Below are 18,221 nucleotides of genomic sequence, written 5' to 3' on the forward strand. Positions count from 1 at the left end.
TGGCTAGCTGGCTAGCCAGCAAGCAGGTAGCAATGAAAGTAGGAATCTTTCTTTTTAACCCTGTAAGGGGGTGGTGCACTGTACCCGAAGATACTGCCATATCGGGTCAATGCATAGGGCGACGGAAGCAAGCTTCGAAATCGGCCCCCGTTCTCAAAAATCCATTTAATATATGGTCCCCAGATAGGGGACGTATCAGATATTAAACTGATAAGAACAGATACTACACTTGATCTTAGCCAAAAGGCCGAGAAGCGATAACCGTGAAAGGGGCGGGCCCAACAAGGTCCCCTTCATGGGCACTATCACTGCTTGCTGTCAGGGAGGCTGCCAGACAATTTTCCATGCACACTCTGGGCTGGGGGGCAGTCAACCACCAGTACACACAGCAGAACCTAAACCCATACCATTATTGCTAAGCAGCAAGACAGGGGCCCATTGCACTCCCACGGGGCCTTTTTAAATGCAATCCATAACCCGGATTTGCCAGGAACCCTTCTTACTCCTCCTACTTGCATGTGACACTGGGCTTAGGATCTGCATAGGAAACACACACACAAGCACACACCTACCTTTGTTGCCTGCAGATGCCTCCTTGGCTGTCCCCAAACGGTATCAAACCAACACCCACGGGAAGCTGTAAGCATAGAGGACATGCCTGCACCCCATTGGACTTACCTGTGTGGGTTAAATCCGGGTTATTTGACAACCTATGGCGGTGATGGTTCTGCTCAGGCAGAGCAGTGCTGATGCTCCTCATAAAGCTGTCGCTGCTGTGAAGGTTCTAGGTGACATCACAAATCCCTTTGGTTACATACACAACAAAGCTGGGTTGTTGTTGTTTACACTCTGCAAGGCCTGTGGAAGTGAGTGACATCATAGCACTGTAGTTCTGAGGGTTCAAGATGGATGCAACAATCTCCTGTTGCTTCTATGAAGGCCGTAATAGACGACATCACCAAACAGCTCCATAGTCACATACACAGCAAAGGAGAGATGTTGTTTACACCTAGTGATGTCAGTGGTATTGAGTGACATCACAGCACAGTGCTAAGGCTCCTGGGCCTGGACACAGCAGCGGCTGCAATATCTCAACGGAGAATACGTTTATATCTATGTGTGTGTGTGCGCATATATATATATATATATATATATATATATATATTTCTCCGCCGAAATCACTTTTAAACCCATTTCCACCTTTTTTTCCCTTCTCTTCCTCTTACTTTTTTTTCACGTTTTTTTACGTTTTTCTCCTTTTCGCCTCTTTTCTGGGCGTATTATTCTTCTTTTTCTTCTTTTTTTTCGTCTAATGCATACCCCATCAGTGCAGCAATGCTTATTCAATACCGCCAGCAGATGGAGACACTGGGGGATAATTTTCTAAGGATTTATACTGATTTTTCCTGTCTGAATTTGTCGCACAGAAAGTTGCAGGCCAAATATGTGTGACATTTCTGCGACTTTAGCTTCTAGAGCATTTTTACAACATTATACATAGGTGCTGAATACATAAAAAGCGACTGTTCAGCGACAGACAAGTCGCATCGGCTGAAAGTAGGCCAGAATGTCAGTCCATGTTGGAGCAGGTTTAGATACAGTCTAAAGCATAGATCTCAAAGTCTGTGCACAGAATTTAGCAAGGGCCTCGCACCTTCTGATGCATCAGGTAGGTGCACAATAGCATAGCCTAACCCTCTGTACTTTGGTCTATATTGATGCGGGACATAGACAGCCAGCTGATGACCAATCCATTAGTGCAATGGATGGCTGGAAGCATTTGTCTTTGCCTTTGCAATACCACAGAAGCAATGCATGGTCAATGTACAGCAATGACACACCTGTGTGAACAGCCAGGAGACCCCCCCATGTTATGTTACATAGTTACATAGTTAGTACGGTCGAAAAAAGACATATGTCCATCACGTTCAACCAGGGAATTAAGGGGTAGGGGTGTGGCGCGATATTGGGGAAGGGATGAGATTTTATATTTCTTCATAAGCATTAATCTTATTTTGTCAATTAGGAACATTCAGCACCCACCCGCTATCAAGGCAGCTGCCTATCATGTCATGCCCTACCTGCACAGGTGTGCTGGCTACTCAAATGATCCAATTAAGGAGGCCATTTAGTCAGCAGCAGCAGAAGTCCTGTGCCTGGACGCTCCAACAGGGGCCAGACACAAGCAGAAGCAGAAGCAGCACCACCTTTTGTTTTTTGGCTGCAGCAGCAGCAAGGCCCACAGGGCTGGCTAGCTGGCTAGCCAGCAAGCAGGTAGCAATGAAAGTAGGAATCTTTCTTTTTAACCCTGTAAGGGGGTGGTGCACTGTACCCGAAGATACTGCCATATCGGGTCAATGCATAGGGCGACGGAAGCAAGCTTCGAAATCGGCCCCCGTTCTCAAAAATCCATTTAATATATGGTCCCCAGATAGGGGACGTATCAGATATTAAACTGATAAGAACAGATACTACACTTGATCTTAGCCAAAAGGCCGAGAAGCGATAACCGTGAAAGGGGCGGGCCCAACAAGGTCCCCTTCATGGGCACTATCACTGCTTGCTGTCAGGGAGGCTGCCAGACAATTTTCCATGCACACTCTGGGCTGGGGGGCAGTCAACCACCAGTACACACAGCAGAACCTAAACCCATACCATTATTGCTAAGCAGCAAGACAGGGGCCCATTGCACTCCCACGGGGCCTTTTTAAATGCAATCCATAACCCGGATTTGCCAGGAACCCTTCTTACTCCTCCTACTTGCATGTGACACTGGGCTTAGGATCTGCATAGGAAACACACACACAAGCACACACCTACCTTTGTTGCCTGCAGATGCCTCCTTGGCTGTCCCCAAACGGTATCAAACCAACACCCACGGGAAGCTGTAAGCATAGAGGACATGCCTGCACCCCATTGGACTTACCTGTGTGGGTTAAATCCGGGTTATTTGACAACCTATGGCGGTGATGGTTCTGCTCAGGCAGAGCAGTGCTGATGCTCCTCATAAAGCTGTCGCTGCTGTGAAGGTTCTAGGTGACATCACAAATCCCTTTGGTTACATACACAACAAAGCTGGGTTGTTGTTGTTTACACTCTGCAAGGCCTGTGGAAGTGAGTGACATCATAGCACTGTAGTTCTGAGGGTTCAAGATGGATGCAACAATCTCCTGTTGCTTCTATGAAGGCCGTAATAGACGACATCACCAAACAGCTCCATAGTCACATACACAGCAAAGGAGAGATGTTGTTTACACCTAGTGATGTCAGTGGTATTGAGTGACATCACAGCACAGTGCTAAGGCTCCTGGGCCTGGACACAGCAGCGGCTGCAATATCTCAACGGAGAATACGTTTATATCTATGTGTGTGTGTGCGCATATATATATATATATATATATATATATATTTCTCCGCCGAAATCACTTTTAAACCCATTTCCACCTTTTTTTCCCTTCTCTTCCTCTTACTTTTTTTTCACGTTTTTTTACGTTTTTCTCCTTTTCGCCTCTTTTCTGGGCGTATTATTCTTCTTTTTCTTCTTTTTTTTCGTCTAATGCATACCCCATCAGTGCAGCAATGCTTATTCAATACCGCCAGCAGATGGAGACACTGGGGGATAATTTTCTAAGGATTTATACTGATTTTTCCTGTCTGAATTTGTCGCACAGAAAGTTGCAGGCCAAATATGTGTGACATTTCTGCGACTTTAGCTTCTAGAGCATTTTTACAACATTATACATAGGTGCTGAATACATAAAAAGCGACTGTTCAGCGACAGACAAGTCGCATCGGCTGAAAGTAGGCCAGAATGTCAGTCCATGTTGGAGCAGGTTTAGATACAGTCTAAAGCATAGATCTCAAAGTCTGTGCACAGAATTTAGCAAGGGCCTCGCACCTTCTGATGCATCAGGTAGGTGCACAATAGCATAGCCTAACCCTCTGTACTTTGGTCTATATTGATGCGGGACATAGACAGCCAGCTGATGACCAATCCATTAGTGCAATGGATGGCTGGAAGCATTTGTCTTTGCCTTTGCAATACCACAGAAGCAATGCATGGTCAATGTACAGCAATGACACACCTGTGTGAACAGCCAGGAGACCCCCCCCCCATGTTATGTTACATAGTTACATAGTTAGTACGGTCGAAAAAAGACATATGTCCATCACGTTCAACCAGGGAATTAAGGGGTAGGGGTGTGGCGCGATATTGGGGAAGGGATGAGATTTTATATTTCTTCATAAGCATTAATCTTATTTTGTCAATTAGGAACATTCAGCACCCACCCGCTATCAAGGCAGCTGCCTATCATGTCATGCCCTACCTGCACAGGTGTGCTGGCTACTCAAATGATCCAATTAAGGAGGCCATTTAGTCAGCAGCAGCAGAAGTCCTGTGCCTGGACGCTCCAACAGGGGCCAGACACAAGCAGAAGCAGAAGCAGCAGAAGCAGCAGCAGCACCACCTTTTGTTTTTTGGCTGCAGCAGCAGCAGCAAGGCCCACAGGGCTGGCTAGCTGGCTAGCCAGCAAGCAGGTAGCAATGAAAGTAGGAATCTTTCTTTTTAACCCTGTAAGGGGGTGGTGCACTGTACCCGAAGATACTGCCATATCGGGTCAATGCATAGGGCGACGGAAGCAAGCTTCGAAATCGGCCCCCGTTCTCAAAAATCCATTTAATATATGGTCCCCAGATAGGGGACGTATCAGATATTAAACTGATAAGAACAGATTTTTTTTTTTTTTTTTTTTTTTAAATCCCTCAGGTAGGGGATGAAAGTACTCCAAGCAATACTTTCAAACTGGCATTACAAACTTTCTGTAACACACAACCCTCTCATCATTGGGAAACTTTATTTATCAATCAAACAGACAAAAAAAAACAATCAAGATAAATCAACAAGATGAATCCATTTTTTCGATTTCCAAATGCCTTCCGCATCAATCCCACCCCTCTTAGAATCCCACAAATAACACAAATACAGTTTGCCTAACACCATTCGCACACTATTATTAACACTCACTTCTTTCCTCAAAAACACATAAACATTCCTCACATCCCACAAGACTTCCTTAATACACGACAACAATAACCACAACACTCTTACATTCTGACCTCCACTTACACAAAGCCCAAACATCATCATCTCAAAAGACAAAAACTCCATACCTGTCAATTCCTTGCATAAAGGACCAAGCCTTCTAACAACCTCACGAGCATACTTACAATTCCAAAAGAGATGAATAACACTTTCAAAACCATTACAACCCACTCTAGGACACACATCACATCTCACCAAACCCCTTGCTTTCTGAAACTCTCTCACAGGCAACACACCATGTAGACTTTGCCACACAATCTCCTTTTGCTTATTAGACATACCATCCATCCTTACTTTCTTCCAAACTTTCTCCACATCCGCTCCCCTCACAGAATTAATATTACATACAACCTCTTTACTCTCAATCATTCTCATCACCAAACGTTTATTCTTCAACACACTCATCTCTTCTTCTATCAACTCAAATTTCTCCAAAAACCTCACAACCCACTCATACCACTTAGGAACCTCAAAAGCAACAGGCCTACTCAGATCCCTCTTACACCACTTCAGCCTAACAAACAGTCTTCCAGCAAGAAACTTAGTCATACAAGACATCTTCTTATCTCCTTCAATAATGACCAGTATGAAAACTAAAATATTCACTCCAAAATAAACCTCCAGATTTGGAAAACTCATCCCACCCTTCCGCCAATTTTTAATCACCACTTCTCTCCTTAATCTTTCTACTTTAGACCCCCAGAAAAAGACAAACAAAACCCGATTCAGACTCCTTAAACACATATACTGCGGAGGAAAAATCATAGCAACATACAGAAAAATTGGTAAAACAACACTTTTAATAACCACAATTTTTCCAATAAAAGAAAGACTTCTCATACTCCAAAAATTCAAACGCATCTCTACCTTCTTTTTTGCATCATCCCAACTCTCCTTTCCATCCAAGTCCTTACTAAACTTAATCCCCAATACTTTAATAGCCCCCTCCACTACATTCACCCCAACATCACTACTTAACCCACCTTCACCAAAGCATTTACATTCGCTCTTTAACCAATTCACTTTAAAAGCAGACGCACCACAGAAAATTGAAACCAAAAGCCTCACTCTCCTCACAGCACACTCAGAATCACACAGGACACATACATCATCCATATAAGCATTCACTTTAAATTCCCTACCATTGCTACCAGGAATATGAACACCTCTCACTATCTTATCCCTCCTAATCAGACATAACAGAGGCTCAATCGCGCATATAAACGCTACTGGCGAGAGCGGGCACCCCTGCCTTACTCCTGAAAAAACATTCACTCTTCTCCCCACACATCCATTAACGAGCATCCTACTATATATTCTATCATACAAACTCCTAACTCTCCACACAAAATCACTCGGAAACCCCATTCGCAACAATACCCTGAACAAAAAATTATGAGACAACCTATCATACGCCTTTTCAAAATCAAGTGACAACAAATAAGCATTTTGTTTTCTACTCTTACAATCCCACAAACAATCTCTCAACAGACACAAACTCTCATGTATACGACGTCCAGGCACAGCACAAAACTGATCATAACCAACCACACATTCAACAACATCCCTCATTCGATTAGCAATAATTTTTGCATAGATCTTATAATCGCAGTTAAGTAACGTAATTGGACGCCAATTCTTTAAATTTTTTAAATTCCCTTTTTTTGGAATTAATACTACCACCCCACCACGCATACTCTCCGCAATTTCCATATTCTCCCACATAAACTGACACACTGCAACAACATCCTTACCCACCACATTCCACAAAAAACGATAAAATTCCACAGGCAAACCATCTTCCCCTGGAGTCTTATTCGCTGACATTTTCTGCACTACATCCCATACTTCTTCACTTGAAATCTTACGCATAACAAAAGCCTGCTCAGCTTCTCCAAGCTTCCCATCCAACACACTCAATACCTCACTCTCCAAATTCTCATCTCTCCACTTCTCTCCATACAGCTCCTCATAAAAGCATGCAATTTCCTCACTCACACCATCACCAGTCACTTCCCTACCATCCTCTCTCACAATCATATCAATAACAGGTTTTTTAGAAAAAACTTTTTTGAAAAAATAACGTGAACATTTCTCATCATGTTCCAATTTATCTAACTTGGCCCTATACATGATACTCCTACCCTTTTCCAACACAAAATTATTAATCTCCCTCTTAGTGCTCACAATATCATCCTGAACATCCACTCCACAATCTCTCAACCTACACAAATAGGACAAACGCGCATTCAACTTCACATATTGCTCCCTCTTAAGAGCAGCGACTTTGTATCCAAAGGACTTAAAAAAGGACTTTGTTTTCTTTTTAACCCATTCCCACCACAAAATAATGTTATCAAACTCACCTTTCTTTCCACACCACTTCTTATACATACATTCATACTGATCTCTCACATCCACACTATCTAAATGTTTAATATTCATTTTCCACAAACCTCTCCCATACACAGCACTCTGACCCACATCAATCTCACACAGCAAGGAATCATGGTCCGAATAACAAACAGACCTCTGTCTGTAACTTAAAGCATTCAAACTCTCAGACAAAAAACAATAATCTAACTTAGAGTGAAAATTACCTCTATCTGCATGATATGTACATAAATTAGGATTAATATTACATAACTCTTGGATATCCCTTAACCTAAAATCAGAGACTAGCTCAAATAATTTTCTACCAGATACATCAAAAGCTTTTTTTGTTAAATCAACATTCATATCTCCAACTAAAATAACAGGCATCTTGCCCTGAACATAAAACTTTAACTTATCAAACAAATTTTTTCTTTCATTTTTATATGCAGGAGCATAAACATTAATCAAACGAAATTTCACATTTTTATAACTTAATACAGCAGAAATACACCTGCCAGGTTCAATTACCACATAGCTTTCCACAGCAATGTCAGGTGATTTAATCAAGATCCCCACACCATCATTCTTATTCAAAACACTCCCAGACCACACACACCGACCATACACCCATTCATCCTGACTTATGGTGAGATCAATACCACACTCCTGCAAACAAAAAATTGCAGCATTTTCCTGAGCTAAAAAACTTAAAATAGCAGCTCTCCTAGCCTTATTTTTAAACACTCTCACATTTTGAGAACATACAACAAAACCCATAGCCTAAAGCTACAAAGAACAAGGTTTAACCCTGCATGAGCTACACAGGTGCATCAGCCACCTGCTACTAACTAGCAAATCAAGTCCCAGCATAGTTATTCACCACTCTCAGTAGCCTCCATAACATCCGTCTCCAGGACTTCATAAAAGTTGCTGGTTTCCGGGCGCGAGTCCGCACCCTTCTCACCTCTTCTTTTCTTGGCAGACTTCCCTCCATGCACCAGTTGAAAGCCATCATAATTTTCATCCTCTGCATTATGTTTCCCACCACCCTCCCTGTTACACAAATCAGTCTCACCTGAGGATGGAAATGGCTCAATGTGAACAGGGTCAGAGGGGTGAACAGACTCCACAGAGTGACTAGGACTCTGCACTCCCTCAATAACTTCCTCCAACTGTCTGAAGGCATCAGAGACTGCAGCCTGAACATCAGGGGGCTTCTGAGGAGCTGCAATGGTCTTCAGAGAGGCCAATCTCCTCACTATTTCCCCCTCTCTCACCACACTACTGAATAAAGGACTTCTCACCCCAGGGCAGTCCTTATAAACATGACCTTCCTCCCGACATAAGTCACATTTCCTGGCTTTAGGACAACTTCCAGCATGGTGGCCAGCAGTATTACAGTTCCTGCACATTTGTCCTTGCACACAGTTCTCCTTTAAATGTCCAAAGGAAAAACAATTCCTGCAGTAGGAAGGCTGACCAGCATAGGACAGGTACCCCCTATAACCTGCAATGGAAAAACTGGCAGGGGGGTGTTTAAAACCCCCAACACAAGTAGGGTCTACTTTTAATTTAACCACAAACTTATAATTGCAGTTAAAAATCCCCAGTACATTCGTCTGTTTCTCTCCACCCTTCACATAGTCACAGTACTTGTGCAAAAAGTTCTTAATAATTTCCACATCTGTGTAAGGATTATGCACATGCACTATCACAGTTTTTTCCTGCAGACCAAACAGTGGAGTAATCTTCACCCCAACCAGCAAGGGCTCATTGCTGAGATTCCTTAAGTATTCATACACATGCAAACACCTGCCCTCATCCACAAAGGTTACCTCATAGGAGCCCCTGCGGGGAGACTCATTAACACTGAAGATTTCAGCCTTGTCCACTCCAATCTTCTCCATAATGATGTCTCTCACCAGATAAACCATGTTGTTCTTGGAACTTGCAGGATCCACCTCCATGCGGATAGTATTCTTTACTCCAGCCATTCTTCCAGATGATAATCTGTCGGTACAGGACCACAGTGAAAAAAATCTTCCTCCGGCAAACTGGGTAAACCCAGAGATCGCACCCTCTGGCCAGACCAGAGCAAACTGCACTTGATCTTAGCCAAAAGGCCGAGAAGCGATAACCGTGAAAGGGGCGGGCCCAACAAGGTCCCCTTCATGGGCACTATCACTGCTTGCTGTCAGGGAGGCTGCCAGACAATTTTCCATGCACACTCTGGGCTGGGGGGCAGTCAACCACCAGTACACACAGCAGAACCTAAACCCATACCATTATTGCTAAGCAGCAAGACAGGGGCCCATTGCACTCCCACGGGGCCTTTTTAAATGCAATCCATAACCCGGATTTGCCAGGAACCCTTCTTACTCCTCCTACTTGCATGTGACACTGGGCTTAGGATCTGCATAGGAAACACACACACAAGCACACACCTACCTTTGTTGCCTGCAGATGCCTCCTTGGCTGTCCCCAAACGGTATCAAACCAACACCCACGGGAAGCTGTAAGCATAGAGGACATGCCTGCACCCCATTGGACTTACCTGTGTGGGTTAAATCCGGGTTATTTGACAACCTATGGCGGTGATGGTTCTGCTCAGGCAGAGCAGTGCTGATGCTCCTCATAAAGCTGTCGCTGCTGTGAAGGTTCTAGGTGACATCACAATCCCTATGGTTACATACACGACAAAGCTGGGTTGTTGTTGTTTACACTCTGCAAGGCCTGTGGAAGTGAGTGACATCATAGCACTGTAGTTCTGAGGGTTCTAGATGGATGCAACAATCTCCTGTTGCTTCTATGAAGGCCATAATAGACGACATCACCAAACAGCTCCATAGTCACATACACAGCAAAGGAGAGATGTTGTTTACACCTAGTGATGTCAGTGGTATTGAGTGACATCACAGCACAGTGCTAAGGCTCCTGGGCCTGGACACAGCAGCGGCTGCAATATCTCAACGGAGAATACGTTTATATATATGTGTGTGTGTGCGCGTATATATATATATATATATATATATATATATATATATATATATATTTCTCCGCCGAAATCACTTTTAAACCCATTTCCACCTTTTTTTCCCTTCTCTTCCTCTTACTTTTTTTTCAAGTTTTTTTACGTTTTTCTCCTTTTCGCCTCTTTTCTGGGCGTATTATTCTTCTTTTTCTTCTTTTTTTTCGTCTAATGCATACCCCATCAGTGCAGCAATGCTTATTCAATACCGCCAGCAGATGGAGACACTGGGGGATAATTTTCTAAGGATTTATACTGATTTTTCCTGTCTGAATTTGTCGCACAGAAAGTTGCAGGCCAAATATGTGTGACATTTCTGCGACTTTAGCTTCTAGAGCATTTTTACAACATTATACATAGGTGCTGAATACATAAAAAGCGACTGTTCAGCGACAGACAAGTCGCATCGGCTGAAAGTAGGCCAGAATGTCAGTCCATGTTGGAGCAGGTTTAGATACAGTCTAAAGCATAGATCTCAAAGTCTGTGCACAGAATTTAGCAAGGGCCTCGCACCTTCTGATGCATCAGGTAGGTGCACTATAGCATAGCCTAACCCTCTGTACTTTGGTCTATATTGATGCGGGACATAGACAGCCAGCTGATGACCAATCCATTAGTGCAATGGATGGCTGGAAGCATTTGTCTTTGCCTTTGCAATACCACAGAAGCAATGCATGGTCAATGTACAGCAATGACACACCTGTGTGAACAGCCAGGAGACCCCCCCATGTTATGTTACATAGTTACATAGTTAGTACGGTCGAAAAAAGACATATGTCCATCAAGTTCAACCAGGGAATTAAGGGGTAGGGGTGTGGCGCGATATTGGGGAAGGGATGAGATTTTATATTTCTTCATAAGCATTAATCTTATTTTGTCAATTAGGAACATTCAGCACCCACCCGCTATCAAGGCAGCTGCCTATCATGTCATGCCCTACCTGCACAGGTGTGCTGGCTACTCAAATGATCCAATTAAGGAGGCCATTTAGTCAGCAGCAGCAGAAGTCCTGTGCCTGGACGCTCCAACAGCGGCCAGACACAAGCAGAAGCAGCAGAAGCAGCAGCAGCACCACCTTTTGTTTTTTGGCTGCAGCAGCAGCAGCAGCAGCAGCAAGGCCCACAGGGCTGGCTAGCTGGCTAGCCAGCAAGCAGGTAGCAATGAAAGTAGGAATCTTTCTTTTTAACCCTGTAAGGGGGTGGTGCACTGTACCCGAAGATACTGCCATATCGGGTCAATGCATAGGGCGACGGAAGCAAGCTTCGAAATCGGCCCCCGTTCTCAAAAATCCATTTAATATATGGTCCCCAGATAGGGGACGTATCAGATATTAAACTGATAAGAACAGATTTTTTTTTTTTAAGTTAGCCCTCAGAACTCACTCAGAGTTACAAGATCTTATTTGGAACTCAATTTTGTGTTCATCATCAGGTAACATGTTTTTATTTCTTTTCTTAAACACTAATGAAACAAAATAGAACATTTAAAAACAAAATAAGAAACAACATAAAATAGCAAAACCAAACATTACTTTCTAATTAAGCAAAACCAAATTAGAAGGTCATCCCCTTCCTCCATGCAAACACCATTAGAAAGTCTATCAGTCCTCGACTGATATTGCCATTTGCTATATCTTTCTTAACTTGAGACGCTAACCAGCCTGGAATTTTATACGTTTCAACAAAACGGTTCATGTCTGCCTTGAAAGAAAAATAGACTTTATCCCGAGCTTCTTCCTCCCGGTTCTTCAAGCCTATCTTTAGATCCATCATATCTTTGTCAAACGTTTTTCTTTCTGCTTCCGACAAATTTTCCAACAAACCACCAAGCACACCAAAATACTGCACTGGCACATACACTTCCTCCTCTCTCTTCTTCTTCTGCTCTGTAGGTCTTCTAGTTGGAACCTGCTCCACTTCTGGTTCTTTCACTTCAGCTGGTTCCTCTCTGCTTCTTTTTACAGCTTCCTTTTTCTCTGAATTTTTCTCAGACTTTTTCTTAGGACACGAGCCAAGCAGATGGCCCTCCTCACCACACAGATGGCATTTCCTTTTCTTTTGACAATTTTCCACGTCGTGACCCTCCTCTTGACACTTGAAACACCACAAAAACGTGCAATCCTCCTTTCTGTGACCGTACTGTTTACATTTGCGGCAAAAATCTTGCATGCCAGAAAAATACAGATCCCCGTTCACAGAACCAATTTTAAACCGTCCTGGGGGGATCACTAACTTGCCATCTGCCATTTTAAATTTCACATGGAACCTCCACTTGGTGGTCCATAGTCCATATTGATTAAATACCTTGCCTTTAGGCAGAACACTGTCACAGAATCGAGACAAAAAGGTAACGATATCCTCCTCCGAAGTATATGGGCTATACATCCTTATAGTCACCAATCGTTCTCTACGTGGGAAATGTGGAACTATCTCCACCCCTTCCAAAACCGGACATACCTTCTTTTGCTGCAATATGTTCCAAAATGACTCATAGTCCTCTTCGGAAGCCAGCACCACGTCGTAGTATCCACTTCTGGGAAACTCAAGCATGGATAGGATTTGCTCCCTCTTGACTTCCAGCAACTTAAACAGCAATTCTTCCACGACAAAGACAAGGCCTCTTTCCTTCTTCCGGACATCGAGCAGGGAAATACGAACTCCATTCCGAAGTTTCGCAAAAGGCGGCACGCCTTCCGAAGAAAAACCGCAATCTTCCTCCATGTCCATGATGTCCAGACACCTCCCCCACCGAAGTAGGTAGGTGGGGATCGCCTCCCGTTGTCTGGGGACTAAGCCGGCTCCCTGATAGCAGCAGGGGGGTGAAGTCCCTCCGTTAAGAAGGACGATCCCCCCAGGCAAAGGAGCCGGGTATCCCAGACACCCTCTGGCCAGACCAAGTGAGCAGAACTACACTTGATCTTAGCCAAAAGGCCGAGAAGCGATAACCGTGAAAGGGGCGGGCCCAACAAGGTCCCCTTCATGGGCACTATCACTGCTTGCTGTCAGGGAGGCTGCCAGACAATTTTCCATGCACACTCTGGGCTGGGGGGCAGTCAACCACCAGTACACACAGCAGAACCTAAACCCATACCATTATTGCTAAGCAGCAAGACAGGGGCCCATTGCACTCCCACGGGGCCTTTTTAAATGCAATCCATAACCCGGATTTGCCAGGAACCCTTCTTACTCCTCCTACTTGCATGTGACACTGGGCTTAGGATCTGCATAGGAAACACACACACAAGCACACACCTACCTTTGTTGCCTGCAGATGCCTCCTTGGCTGTCCCCAAACGGTATCAAACCAACACCCACGGGAAGCTGTAAGCATAGAGGACATGCCTGCACCCCATTGGACTTACCTGTGTGGGTTAAATCCGGGTTATTTGACAACCTATGGCGGTGATGGTTCTGCTCAGGCAGAGCAGTGCTGATGCTCCTCATAAAGCTGTCGCTGCTGTGAAGGTTCTAGGTGACATCACAATCCCTATGGTTACATACACGACAAAGCTGGGTTGTTGTTGTTTACACTCTGCAAGGCCTGTGGAAGTGAGTGACATCATAGCACTGTAGTTCTGAGGGTTCTAGATGGATGCAACAATCTCCTGTTGCTTCTATGAAGGCCATAATAGACGACATCACCAAACAGCTCCATAGTCACATACACAGCAAAGGAGAGATGTTGTTTACACCTAGTGATGTCAGTGGTATTGAGTGACATCACAGCACAGTGCTAAGGCTCCTGGGCCTGGACACAGCAGCGGCTGCAATATCTCAACGGAGAATACGTTTATATATATGTGTGTGTGTGCGCGTATATATATATATATATATATATATATATATATATATATATATATTTCTCCGCCGAAATCACTTTTAAACCCATTTCCACCTTTTTTTCCCTTCTCTTCCTCTTACTTTTTTTTCACGTTTTTTTACGTTTTTCTCCTTTTCGCCTCTTTTCTGGGCGTATTATTCTTCTTTTTCTTCTTTTTTTTCGTCTAATGCATACCCCATCAGTGCAGCAATGCTTATTCAATACCGCCAGCAGATGGAGACACTGGGGGATAATTTTCTAAGGATTTATACTGATTTTTCCTGTCTGAATTTGTCGCACAGAAAGTTGCAGGCCAAATATGTGTGACATTTCTGCGACTTTAGCTTCTAGAGCATTTTTACAACATTATACATAGGTGCTGAATACATAAAAAGCGACTGTTCAGCGACAGACAAGTCGCATCGGCTGAAAGTAGGCCAGAATGTCAGTCCATGTTGGAGCAGGTTTAGATACAGTCTAAAGCATAGATCTCAAAGTCTGTGCACAGAATTTAGCAAGGGCCTCGCACCTTCTGATGCATCAGGTAGGTGCACTATAGCATAGCCTAACCCTCTGTACTTTGGTCTATATTGATGCGGGACATAGACAGCCAGCTGATGACCAATCCATTAGTGCAATGGATGGCTGGAAGCATTTGTCTTTGCCTTTGCAATACCACAGAAGCAATGCATGGTCAATGTACAGCAATGACACACCTGTGTGAACAGCCAGGAGACCCCCCCATGTTATGTTACATAGTTACATAGTTAGTACGGTCGAAAAAAGACATATGTCCATCAAGTTCAACCAGGGAATTAAGGGGTAGGGGTGTGGCGCGATATTGGGGAAGGGATGAGATTTTATATTTCTTCATAAGCATTAATCTTATTTTGTCAATTAGGAACATTCAGCACCCACCCGCTATCAAGGCAGCTGCCTATCATGTCATGCCCTACCTGCACAGGTGTGCTGGCTACTCAAATGATCCAATTAAGGAGGCCATTTAGTCAGCAGCAGCAGAAGTCCTGTGCCTGGACGCTCCAACAGCGGCCAGACACAAGCAGAAGCAGCAGAAGCAGCAGCAGCACCACCTTTTGTTTTTTGGCTGCAGCAGCAGCAGCAGCAGCAGCAAGGCCCACAGGGCTGGCTAGCTGGCTAGCCAGCAAGCAGGTAGCAATGAAAGTAGGAATCTTTCTTTTTAACCCTGTAAGGGGGTGGTGCACTGTACCCGAAGATACTGCCATATCGGGTCAATGCATAGGGCGACGGAAGCAAGCTTCGAAATCGGCCCCCGTTCTCAAAAATCCATTTAATATATGGTCCCCAGATAGGGGACGTATCAGATATTAAACTGATAAGAACAGATACTACACTTGATCTTAGCCAAAAGGCCGAGAAGCGATAACCGTGAAAGGGGCGGGCCCAACAAGGTCCCCTTCATGGGCACTATCACTGCTTGCTGTCAGGGAGGCTGCCAGACAATTTTCCATGCACACTCTGGGCTGGGGGGCAGTCAACCACCAGTACACACAGCAGAACCTAAACCCATACCATTATTGCTAAGCAGCAAGACAGGGGCCCATTGCACTCCCACGGGGCCTTTTTAAATGCAATCCATAACCCGGATTTGCCAGGAACCCTTCTTACTCCTCCTACTTGCATGTGACACTGGGCTTAGGATCTGCATAGGAAACACACACACAAGCACACACCTACCTTTGTTGCCTGCAGATGCCTCCTTGGCTGTCCCCAAACGGTATCAAACCAACACCCACGGGAAGCTGTAAGCATAGAGGACATGCCTGCACCCCATTGGACTTACCTGTGTGGGTTAAATCCGGGTTATTTGACAACCTATGGCGGTGATGGTTCTGCTCAGGCAGAGCAGTGCTGATGCTCCTCATAAAGCTGTCGCTGCTGTGAAGGTTCTAGGTGACATCACAATCCCTATGGTTACATACACGACAAAGCTGGGTTGTTGTTGTTTACACTCTGCAAGGCCTGTGGAAGTGAGTGACATCATAGCACTGTAGTTCTGAGGGTTCTAGATGGATGCAACAATCTCCTGTTGCTTCTATGAAGGCCATAATAGACGACATCACCAAACAGCTCCATAGTCACATACACAGCAAAGGAGAGATGTTGTTTACACCTAGTGATGTCAGTGGTATTGAGTGACATCACAGCACAGTGCTAAGGCTCCTGGGCCTGGACACAGCAGCGGCTGCAATATCTCAACGGAGAATACGTTTATATATATGTGTGTGTGTGCGCGTATATATATATATATATATATATATATATATATATATATATATTTCTCCGCCGAAATCACTTTTAAACCCATTTCCACCTTTTTTTCCCTTCTCTTCCTCTTACTTTTTTTTCACGTTTTTTTACGTTTTTCTCCTTTTCGCCTCTTTTCTGGGCGTATTATTCTTCTTTTTCTTCTTTTTTTTCGTCTAATGCATACCCCATCAGTGCAGCAATGCTTATTCAATACCGCCAGCAGATGGAGACACTGGGGGATAATTTTCTAAGGATTTATACTGATTTTTCCTGTCTGAATTTGTCGCACAGAAAGTTGCAGGCCAAATATGTGTGACATTTCTGCGACTTTAGCTTCTAGAGCATTTTTACAACATTATACATAGGTGCTGAATACATAAAAAGCGACTGTTCAGCGACAGACAAGTCGCATCGGCTGAAAGTAGGCCAGAATGTCAGTCCATGTTGGAGCAGGTTTAGATACAGTCTAAAGCATAGATCTCAAAGTCTGTGCACAGAATTTAGCAAGGGCCTCGCACCTTCTGATGCATCAGGTAGGTGCACTATAGCATAGCCTAACCCTCTGTACTTTGGTCTATATTGATGCGGGACATAGACAGCCAGCTGATGACCAATCCATTAGTGCAATGGATGGCTGGAAGCATTTGTCTTTGCCTTTGCAATACCACAGAAGCAATGCATGGTCAATGTACAGCAATGACACACCTGTGTGAACAGCCAGGAGACCCCCCCATGTTATGTTACATAGTTACATAGTTAGTACGGTCGAAAAAAGACATATGTCCATCAAGTTCAACCAGGGAATTAAGGGGTAGGGGTGTGGCGCGATATTGGGGAAGGGATGAGATTTTATATTTCTTCATAAGCATTAATCTTATTTTGTCAATTAGGAACATTCAGCACCCACCCGCTATCAAGGCAGCTGCCTATCATGTCATGCCCTACCTGCACAGGTGTGCTGGCTACTCAAATGATCCAATTAAGGAGGCCATTTAGTCAGCAGCAGCAGAAGTCCTGTGCCTGGACGCTCCAACAGCGGCCAGACACAAGCAGAAGCAGCAGAAGCAGCAGCAGCACCACCTTTTGTTTTTTGGCTGCAGCAGCAGCAGCAGCAGCAGCAAGGCCCACAGGGCTGGCTAGCTGGCTAGCCAGCAAGCAGGTAGCAATGAAAGTAGGAATCTTTCTTTTTAACCCTGTAAGGGGGTGGTGCACTGTACCCGAAGATACTGCCATATCGGGTCAATGCATAGGGCGACGGAAGCAAGCTTCGAAATCGGCCCCCGTTCTCAAAAATCCATTTAATATATGGTCCCCAGATAGGGGACGTATCAGATATTAAACTGATAAGAACAGATACTACACTTGATCTTAGCCAAAAGGCCGAGAAGCGATAACCGTGAAAGGGGCGGGCCCAACAAGGTCCCCTTCATGGGCACTATCACTGCTTGCTGTCAGGGAGGCTGCCAGACAATTTTCCATGCACACTCTGGGCTGGGGGGCAGTCAACCACCAGTACACACAGCAGAACCTAAACCCATACCATTATTGCTAAGCAGCAAGACAGGGGCCCATTGCACTCCCACGGGGCCTTTTTAAATGCAATCC

At 44.4% G+C, this 18,221-nt stretch overlaps 5 non-coding genes and 1 pseudogene across 5 annotated transcripts; all 6 read right to left on the bottom strand.

Moving 5' to 3' along the window:
- Positions 1-68: 68 nt before the first annotated feature.
- Positions 69-259, bottom strand: LOC130347479 (U2 spliceosomal RNA). Its single transcript, XR_008885402.1, has one exon. It is a non-coding gene; the product is annotated as a U2 spliceosomal RNA (small nuclear RNA).
- A 2,057-nt stretch (positions 260-2,316) lies between these two features.
- LOC130347480 (U2 spliceosomal RNA) lies at positions 2,317-2,507 on the bottom strand. Its single transcript, XR_008885403.1, has one exon. It is a non-coding gene; the product is annotated as a U2 spliceosomal RNA (small nuclear RNA).
- A 2,074-nt stretch (positions 2,508-4,581) lies between these two features.
- On the bottom strand, positions 4,582-4,777 carry LOC130347447 (U2 spliceosomal RNA). Its single transcript, XR_008885377.1, has one exon. It is a non-coding gene; the product is annotated as a U2 spliceosomal RNA (small nuclear RNA).
- Positions 4,778-11,704: 6,927 nt separating this feature from the next.
- On the bottom strand, positions 11,705-11,876 carry LOC130347446 (U2 spliceosomal RNA; annotated as a pseudogene).
- Positions 11,877-15,539: 3,663 nt separating this feature from the next.
- On the bottom strand, positions 15,540-15,730 carry LOC130347481 (U2 spliceosomal RNA). Its single transcript, XR_008885404.1, has one exon. It is a non-coding gene; the product is annotated as a U2 spliceosomal RNA (small nuclear RNA).
- A 2,087-nt stretch (positions 15,731-17,817) lies between these two features.
- Positions 17,818-18,008, bottom strand: LOC130347482 (U2 spliceosomal RNA). Its single transcript, XR_008885405.1, has one exon. It is a non-coding gene; the product is annotated as a U2 spliceosomal RNA (small nuclear RNA).
- Positions 18,009-18,221: the final 213 nt, after the last annotated feature.

Source organism: Hyla sarda, unplaced genomic scaffold (assembly GCF_029499605.1).
Source record: "Hyla sarda isolate aHylSar1 unplaced genomic scaffold, aHylSar1.hap1 scaffold_839, whole genome shotgun sequence".
NCBI lineage: Eukaryota > Metazoa > Chordata > Amphibia > Anura > Hylidae > Hyla > Hyla sarda.